The following is a 9342-nucleotide window of genomic DNA, read 5'->3' on the forward strand; positions in this document are numbered from 1 at the left end:
GAGAGAAGGGAGAGAGAGAGAAGGAGAGGAAGAGAGAGAAAAAGAGGGAGACAAATAGGAGGGGGAGAGAGAGAAAGAGAGAGAGATAAAGAAGGGAGAGAAGAAAGAAAGGGAAGAGAGAGAGAGAGAAGGGAGAGAGGAGGGGGAGAAAGAGGAGAAGAAGAGAGAGAGAGGAAGAAAGAGGGGAGGGAGAGAGAGAGAGAAAAAAAAAGGGGAGAGAGAGAAGAAGGAAGGGGAAGGAGAGGTAGAGGGGGAGAGAGAGAGAGAGAGAGAGGAAAAAGAGGGAGAGGGAGAAAGAGAAAGGGGGTGAGAGAGAGAGAGAGAGAAAGAGAGAGAGGGAGATGAGAGAGAGAGAGAGGAAGAGAGAGGGGAAAGAAAGGAGAGGGAGAGAGAGAGAGAGAGAGAGAGAGAGAGAGAAAGAGAGAGAGAGAGAGAAAGGGGAGAGAGAGAAAGAAAGAGTATGTAAAATTAATTTTGGAGTTTAAATAAAACCAGTTTTAATTTGGTTTAAAACTAAATTGAACCATAAAAACTGGTTTTTAATAAACTGATTTTTCATAAAAACTGTAGTTTCAGTTCAGTTTTTTATTTAAAAAAACTGGTTTATTTAAAACAGTTTCAGTTCAGTTTCAATTCAGTTCAGTGAAACCAGTTTTTTTGCACACCCCTACATATCACCACAACAAAAGTAATATAGAAAATAATGTGTTTCTGTTCTTTTTTTTCTTTTATTTGAGAAAGAGAAAAAAATAAGAAAAATAAAATAAAAAGAGAAGAAAAAATACTATTGACAAGATACTTTCAATTTTTTTTAGTAGTTCAATAGAAAGTCCATTAAACTTAAATTGATCTAAGCCATAAGCAGACCTACGTCAGGATAACCTCCTTTCTTTGAAATACTTTAGTAGTGCTCTTTGATTGTAATAAAAATAAAAAATCAGAGCACAGGGAATCATCTTCTTATTCTTTCTGTCAAGAAAAAAGATGGTAGACTAACTGATCGAATATCAGTTAGTGAAAAAGCCCAATGCAAAAAAAATGCATGTTGAGTCAAATTAAATCAAATTTTTAATTTCTTTTATGAATATTTCTGTAAATAGAATTAGTTATAATATTTTTTAAATTTAATTTTAAGAATTTTATAATTAATTTTTTTATTTTAGGTTAATATATTTTAATTTTAATTATTTCTATTTTTATAATTTCTCTATAAAAAAATGATTTCCTACACATTTGATATAACATAATATTTGAATACTTTAAGTTGGTATTAGAGTAAGATCTCTACATCGTGTTTTTGATTTATAGTTATGGTTGACAATTTATATTTTCTCAGTCATTAATCATGAACAAAAAGAGTCCACCACTCCCACTTCATCAGATTTAAAATCTGAGTAACGGATATTAATTAGTGGTGACTCCCATTCGGTTCAGATCACTACTTTTTAACTGAATAGGTGGTCAAATTATTTTAGGTGATCTCAATCAGTTCAAATATACATACATTCATAGAAAAGAAAAAATTAGATATCTCACCAGTGAAAGAAGCCGGTCTAATGTTGCTGACCCAAAATATAATATGTAAGATACTAAAAATTATATGGTGATGACATGACTAGTAAACTCAATGGAGGATGATAGTGAATTTAGTGGAGGAGGCTATCAATAGTAACTATATATATTATATCACTGTCAAGGACTTGTGGAATAGCATTAAAGAGATATATTCTGGTATTGAAAATAAATCCTAATTTGTGAACTCGCTCTAAAATTTAGAGAAATTCAACAAAAATGTGACAATATCACTAAATATTTTTTACACATTGAAGCAGGTGGTAAGACCTTGACTATTTCAATAACTACAAGTGAAATTCAGCTATTGATGCTAAACACCACCAACAAACAGTGAAAAAAAGGAGAATATTTCAATTATTTGTAGGCCTCAACATGTAACTGGATGAGGTTCGTGACAAGATTATTGGAAGAACAATTCTATCCTCAATTGGAAAGTATTTGCTGAAATTAGAAGAGAAAAAACCTGTAGAGCTGTAATGATGAAAAAGACAGGCAAGACTGAATAGACTTTTTAAGAGCCTAATGAACTTTTAGTGACACCTGCTATACTTAAAAATTCATCAAATCAGAAACATCCCTCCAATATTTGGTGTGACTACTGTAATAAATCTCCTTATACCTGAAAAATATGTTGGAAGATTTATAAAAAGCTAGCACATCTTAAAAACAACAAATCTAGTCCCAAAATACGCTTTATCCTAACTGCTCATGAACTTGAAAAACTATCATTCAGTAAGGAATATGTTGAGCAACTCATAGGGTTGTTAAATTATAATCGTGTCTAATAATTTTAGTAGTTCTTTGACTCAAATAAGTAATTTTAGTATTCTTATTTTTCTTAATTACACCTCAAATTTGAATGCACCATAGATTGTCGATTCAAATACATTTGACCATATGACCAGCTTCTTCTCTTTGTTTAAATCTTATTTTCTTTGTTTTGAAAATGAGAAATTAGAGTTGTTAATAGTAATTTTTTATCTATTGCTAGAAAACATACAATTAAATTGTCCAAAAATACCGATATAAAAATGTCCTACATGTACCAAAGCTTTCTTATAATCTTCTCTTTATTAGTAAAAGTTGTAAAGATTTTAATTGTAATGTGACATTCCTTGACATTGATGGTATTTTTTAAGACTGAACCTCAAAAAAGATTATTAGCAATGCTAAAATGATAGATGACTCTATTATTTTGAGAATATTTCGAAGGATAAAAGTAGTTCAAGAATTTAATAATTCTTTAGCACAATAGACTAGGACATCCTAGTTTTTCATATATCAAATAATTATTTTCAAATTTATATAAGAATATTAATTCTTCCTTACTTATATGAGAAAGTTGTAGAGTTTTTTTTATTATTCTCAACTTTATTATGCATCTAAAAATTTTTACTTCATTCATAGTGATATATTGATTCCATTGAAAATAACAATTCAATTTAAAAAAATAAATCATTTGTAATTTTTATCACATGATTATGTTAGATCTATCTCATGCACAAAAAAGCTAAGATTCCTAAAATTTTTCAGTATTTCTTAATAATTGTAGTAACACAATTTGATACAAATTTCAATATTAAAAATTGATAATAGTATTGAATACTTTAATAAAAATCTTGGTGAATTTTTTTGAGAGAAAGGCATATTCAACATCAATTCACATGCTCCAATACATCCCAATAAAATGGCAATGCTAAAAAGAAGAATAAATATCTTCTTGAAGCAGCATGTGCCATTATGTTTGAGGATAATATTCCAAAATATTTATGAGAAGATGTTATTCTAACAGCAGCCTAATTCATTATTAATTGAATGTTTGTGCGTGTCTTAAATCACTGCACAGTATTGGATACGTTAAAAAAAATTTCATCATGTAAGTTGCATTCTGACTTACCTTTAAGAGTTTTTTGTTGTATTGCGTTTTTGAATACATCTTCATATCAGTCTAAACTTGATCCAAAGGCAGAAAAAAATATTTTTATTGGTTACTCTCCAAGTCAAAAGGGATATAAATTTTTCAATCCATACATAAAGATATTTTATGTAAGCATGAATGTTATTTTTCAGAACATAAAACTTTCTTTTTAGAAAATTTCTCTTCATGGAGAGAGTCTAATTGAAGAAAAATTTTGTAAACTTTTACTCATTTTTATCTTACATATTGAGGATATAACTTTTACTAATCAAACAAATTCTAAAAGAGTTACAAAAAAGATGTAAAAAAATTCTGAAATTGTGTTAGAATTAGTTGGAACTCAAACAAAAAAAGAAATATCACAATCAGAAAAAGAACTTCAATGTTATGTTTGAAAATATTCCAAAAAGATTAGAGATCAGACTAGCTCCTTATTTGTACCAATCCAATTTGAAAATATGAAAGACGGCCTAATTGTAATAACTTAAAAACTTTCATATAATTTTAAAATTGCTATTTCTAATAATAACCTGCCAATAGCCCTTAAAAAAGAAACCATAACTTGTACCAAAAGGGTATTGTCTCGCGTTGTTGCAGCCGCGCCTTGCCTCCATCGTCGTTGGAACTTCGACCGCCGCTGTTCGCCATTCCAAACTGTTGTTGCTGCCGCTATCATGGTCGCCACCATTGCGGAGAAAATGAGGAGAGAAAGGGCAGCGCGTGAGAGAACGAAGACGCAAGAGGGAAGGAGAACGCGACAGCTAGAGAGGGAGGTAGCGTCGCCGCTGTCGCGCATCACCACCGTCACCGTCGCTAGGGTTACCGCCGGCACCACTATTAAAGACGAACCAAGTCATGCCCTAGCTACCGAAACTAATTGAGTTGGTGTTGCTGCCATAGGCACGATCATTCTTGCTTCTGGTTTCTGATCTTCTGATTGCTGGAATTTGCTGCGGTGGGTGCCGTTGCCGCTGCCAGGAGCCAACAATGGGGTTGCTGCTACTGATGGTTCTGATTCTGCTACCTTGGTTCTGGTCTTATCTTTTCCTTAATTCTGATTCATTTGCACGTTCTATTTTGTCACTACTATAATTGCCATGCTCTAGTTTTAATTCAATTCTAGCCTTTCCTTTGTCTAGAATTCCCAAAGCTGTTTCTGCCTTTGATTACACTAAATTCGAAATCCTTGTTCTGCTGCAACTATCATCACTTCTGTGAAAAATAACACTGTTATCCTTTGGTTGATGCCGCTACCACTGTCTCGATTATGTTGTTAATGCGACATTGAGGTAAAGGAGTTATTTTAAAATTAACTGTTTTAATTTACAAATGTCATTGAAGTTTAGTGAGTAACTGCAAATAATTTATAAATGTCTCGTTTGATTAATTGATGAAAATTGATGAAATTGATATTGTTGGTGATTATGAATATAATTGAAATGTGATGAAATTGCGATTAATTTTGTGTTATTTGTTAAATTGATTGAATTTAGTGATGAAATTGGTTGAATTGTGGTTGTGAATGGTGATTAACTGGTGAGATTGGTTTTGGTTTGAGGTTGTGATTGTTACTGGTTTTTCTTATGGTTTTGAAATTACTGGAAACTCTTATTTTAATTGATTATGTCAAGTTGGTAGTTATTGAATTCTATTGAATTGTTCATTTGATGACGTTGTGGCGGTTGTTATTGTTGATTTACGATTAACTGGAATTGATTTTGAGAACTGTTAAAGAATTGAAGTTTAATAATTGAATTGTTTCTTGAAATCTGACTTTTAAAATAAAATAGTAACCTTGCTAAAGAGTAAATGACTTTAAAATAACTAGAACAGTGGAAGGCTGATTTTTGGGGTTACTAGTTGATTGAGTTTAATTTTGAAAGAATTCTATGATATGTGGATAGTAATTACGAATTGATGAGGTTGGAGTTGGATTGATGGATTACGTGGGAATTTTGGAGTATGATTGATTTGTTAATTATTATGAATTGTGAATGTCCAATTGATTGAGAATCTTCTGTTTGATAACTGTTGAGAAAAGTTTGATGAGATGAGATGTTGAGAAAGAGGGAGCACGTAAGGGTGGCTAAGCTCGAGTTTTAGGCGAAATGCTGCCGAAATTTTTATAAAATTTAGGACTTTATTTGAAATTTTATTTTAAAATATTTGGTTTTAGAAAGTTAAATTATTTGAGACTTATTTAGTTGGGAAAATATTTATTCTATTTTGAATTTGATTTATTAAGAAAAATATAATGTTTTAAATTCTATCTTTTGAGAAGGGAGTTTGTTTTAAGTAATAACTTGAGTTTGATTTATTAAGGAAATGAATTTTTATTAAACGATAAAGAAGTTTGGCTGTCTAGAAACTTGAGGCAATGATAAGTGAATAATAAATAAGGTGGTGCGGAGGTATGTATAGTTAAGCAGTGATGCGGAGGTACGTTTAATAATATGGGGATGCGGAGGTATGAGTATGTAATTGGTGATGTGGAGGTAAAATGAAAAGAAATGAAAAGTCATGAGTGAAATAAATAATTGAAATAGATTATGATTCATGAAAATGAAATGTGAATGGGCCTTGTGTCAAATTGCTAATGCGAAAGGGCCCGCCTAACTAATAACCTGAGATTGCTAATGCGTGAATATTTGCCTAACTAATAGCACTGTTTCTTACTGCGATACACATTAAGATATTATTATGATGATGCCTAACTGACACGGGTAACCGTGATGCCAAGGTGTCTAACTGACACAATAAATAAACCATATTTGGAGTTTGCCCCGAGTAATGTCGGGTTGTGGGTAGACAACCGACGCATGAGCTCATGGCCTGCATTAGGAACATGCATGCATCATATTGTTTGTATATTTGCATTTGGTTGTGTTTAGCTTATTGTATTTTCTCTGTAATTGTGTTGTTTGCTTGTGTCGTTTGCCTTGGTAACTTGCTTGTGTACTTAATTGGTTATTTTGTTATGCTGCAAGCATAGTAATGTGATTTAAAGAAGGGGACTTAAAGGGTGTTAAGTAAGGCTTAGGAGTATGAGGCCGCGGACGAATAGTTGGAAGTGTCTAAAAGTTAATTTGTTTTCATAGAGTTTCCTCGCCTTTAATGATTAGGATTTTATTTTACCCAGTGGGATAGGTAATGTATTATAATGTTTTATATTGAATATATTTGTATGGCATTTATTATTAGTAATAACTATGTGATTAATATTACTTGGTGATCTTTAATACATGATTTTAATTAATAAAAACAAAATGTTCACGCATTTTCTTAAAAATTAAAATGCGACATCGAACTAAAGGTTCCATATTAAATAGTTAATAAGGAAAACGAGTTAGTAACGCTTTACTTTTGGTACGATCATAACGTACTAAAAGTTTGGGTGTTACAAATGAAACATTATCCATTATATAAAATTAAATTCAAAACAGCTTTCTACATAATGAACCGAAGACGTTATTGAGTTGAATCAACTGTATAGTACTAAATGAACGAAACATTATCCATTATATAAATTCAAATTCAAAACACATGTGTCTATATTATCAATTCAATTCAATTCAGAATACCTGCGTACATTCAATTAATTTAATTTAGCAATTGCATTCTATTTATTTCGGTTCAAAAAATCTAAAAGAGTGCTTGGATGGACTTTGAGAGAAATAAATTTATGAATCTAATACAAAAGACTGGGCCTTTAATATTCAATTTGGAGATGTTAAAGAATTTTACTTATTGGAAAGTTTGGAAAAGAATAGCAACACAATAAAATTCAATGAGAATAACGTGGCGCAACTCATAGAAACTAATTATTTTGATGCGCTTGCTCCTTGTGTGCATATAACAGAGATTATTTGCAATAAACTAATGGATCACTTGTAATGGAGACTTAGGAGAAAAGATATATATTTGCAATAAACAGCTTTTTGCATAATGAACCGAACACGTCATTATGGTAAAATAATTGTATAGTACTAAATGAATGGAACATTATCTATTATATAAAATCAAATTCAAACAGCTTTCTGTATAATGAAATAAACACGTTATCATGGTGATAAAACAATTGTATAGTACTAAATGAACGAAATATTATCCATTATATAAAATCAAATTCAAACAGCTTTCTGCAGAATGAACCGAACACGTTATTATAGTAAAACAATTGTATAGTACTAAATGAACGAAACATTATCCATTATATAAATTCAAAAACACTTGTGTCTACAATTGAGAGATTATCAATTCAATTCAGAACATATGCGTACATTCAATTCAATTCAATTTAACAATTGCATTCCATTCAATTCGATTAAAAAAATCCAAACTTCGTCCGCTTGATTCGTTTCAGAAGAATAATCTAAAACGCTCTCATCAACTAATTTGAAGTTGAATCATTCATTGTTTTGATAGAATGTTAAAATCTGAAAACAAAGAAGATAAATCCACAAAATCGAAAAAGAAAACGAAGAATAATAAGAAGAAGAAGGATGAGTAACAAAGAAGAACAATGAACAAAAGAAAAGAAAAAAGAAGAATGACGAACAGCAAAAATTGCAGATCCAAAAATTACAATGCAAATCATTAACGTTGAAAAAGAGAAGAGGAGGAAGAATGTTTACGTATAGAGATGGAGTATTATTGTAAATTTTATTAATTTATACGTATAAATTCTGATAAATATAGATGTAAATTGTGTTAAATTTATATATAAATTTTAATAAATATAAATATAAATTATATATTTTATATTTATAAATATTTTTAAATATAAGTGTAAATTATTAGAAGTTAATACTATCTTAAAATAATAATATTTAATGTACATAAAATATTATTGGTTAAAAAATCATTCTTTTAAAACTCGTTCCACTATTTAAAAGAGAATGTTAGTACCAAAAATTAAAACAGAAATTCCATAATCGTTAATATCAAACAAGAACACAGAATTTTACCAACATCTGTCCTATCCAATACTGAAATCTAGTTATAACAATCATTAACGGAAGATATATATAAACTTATTAGCCGACATAATTATTCATATTTTACAAAAAAAATAATAAATAATTTTTAATTAATCAATTTTAAACTATTATAATTAATAATTAATAATTTTATATTTTTAAAAAAATAAAATTTAAATAATTATTAATTAATAAGAATTAATTAATATAAAATACCATTTAAAAATATTTATTAATTTATTATTAACTAAATTTTTGTTGATTATCTAGCCAAGTTGTTTACAAAAAAGTTTATATTAAACAACCACACACCTATTTATTTAAAGTTTAAACTTCTCGATTGTTTGTCTAAATTTCATCAATTCAGCAATAATACCCCACACGCACCCAACCAATCATGGTATTCCGACTCATCTGCATTCTTTCACAGATGGATCGACTTCAAACTTGGACGGAGATTTCATATAACATGTATATAGTCTAATCAACTAATTAATTAATTAATTAATTAATTAATAATAATAATAATAATAATTTATTATTATTATTATTATTATTATTATTAAAATCTTGATATAAAATTATTAATTAAAATTATTAAATAATTTGATATGTTTAACCAAATGATTATGTAAGGATTTTAATTTTTGGTCATGTGCTTGTTGCTGAAGCATCCGTAATAAAAGTACAGAACATTATGTCCTCCGAAACAAGTTTGGGGATATTCTTTGCTTCATTTTTGTTGAGAACAATGCAAGCATACAAAGAGAGAAGAAAAGAACCAATCATTTATGAACATAATAAAAGGTTGTTTCTTGACGATGATATATAATTTTATAACTGGCGCATATATATGCACATACACACATG

The sequence above is a fragment of the Arachis duranensis genome, chromosome 8 (genome assembly GCF_000817695.3).
Source record: "Arachis duranensis cultivar V14167 chromosome 8, aradu.V14167.gnm2.J7QH, whole genome shotgun sequence".
Lineage (NCBI taxonomy): Eukaryota > Viridiplantae > Streptophyta > Magnoliopsida > Fabales > Fabaceae > Arachis > Arachis duranensis.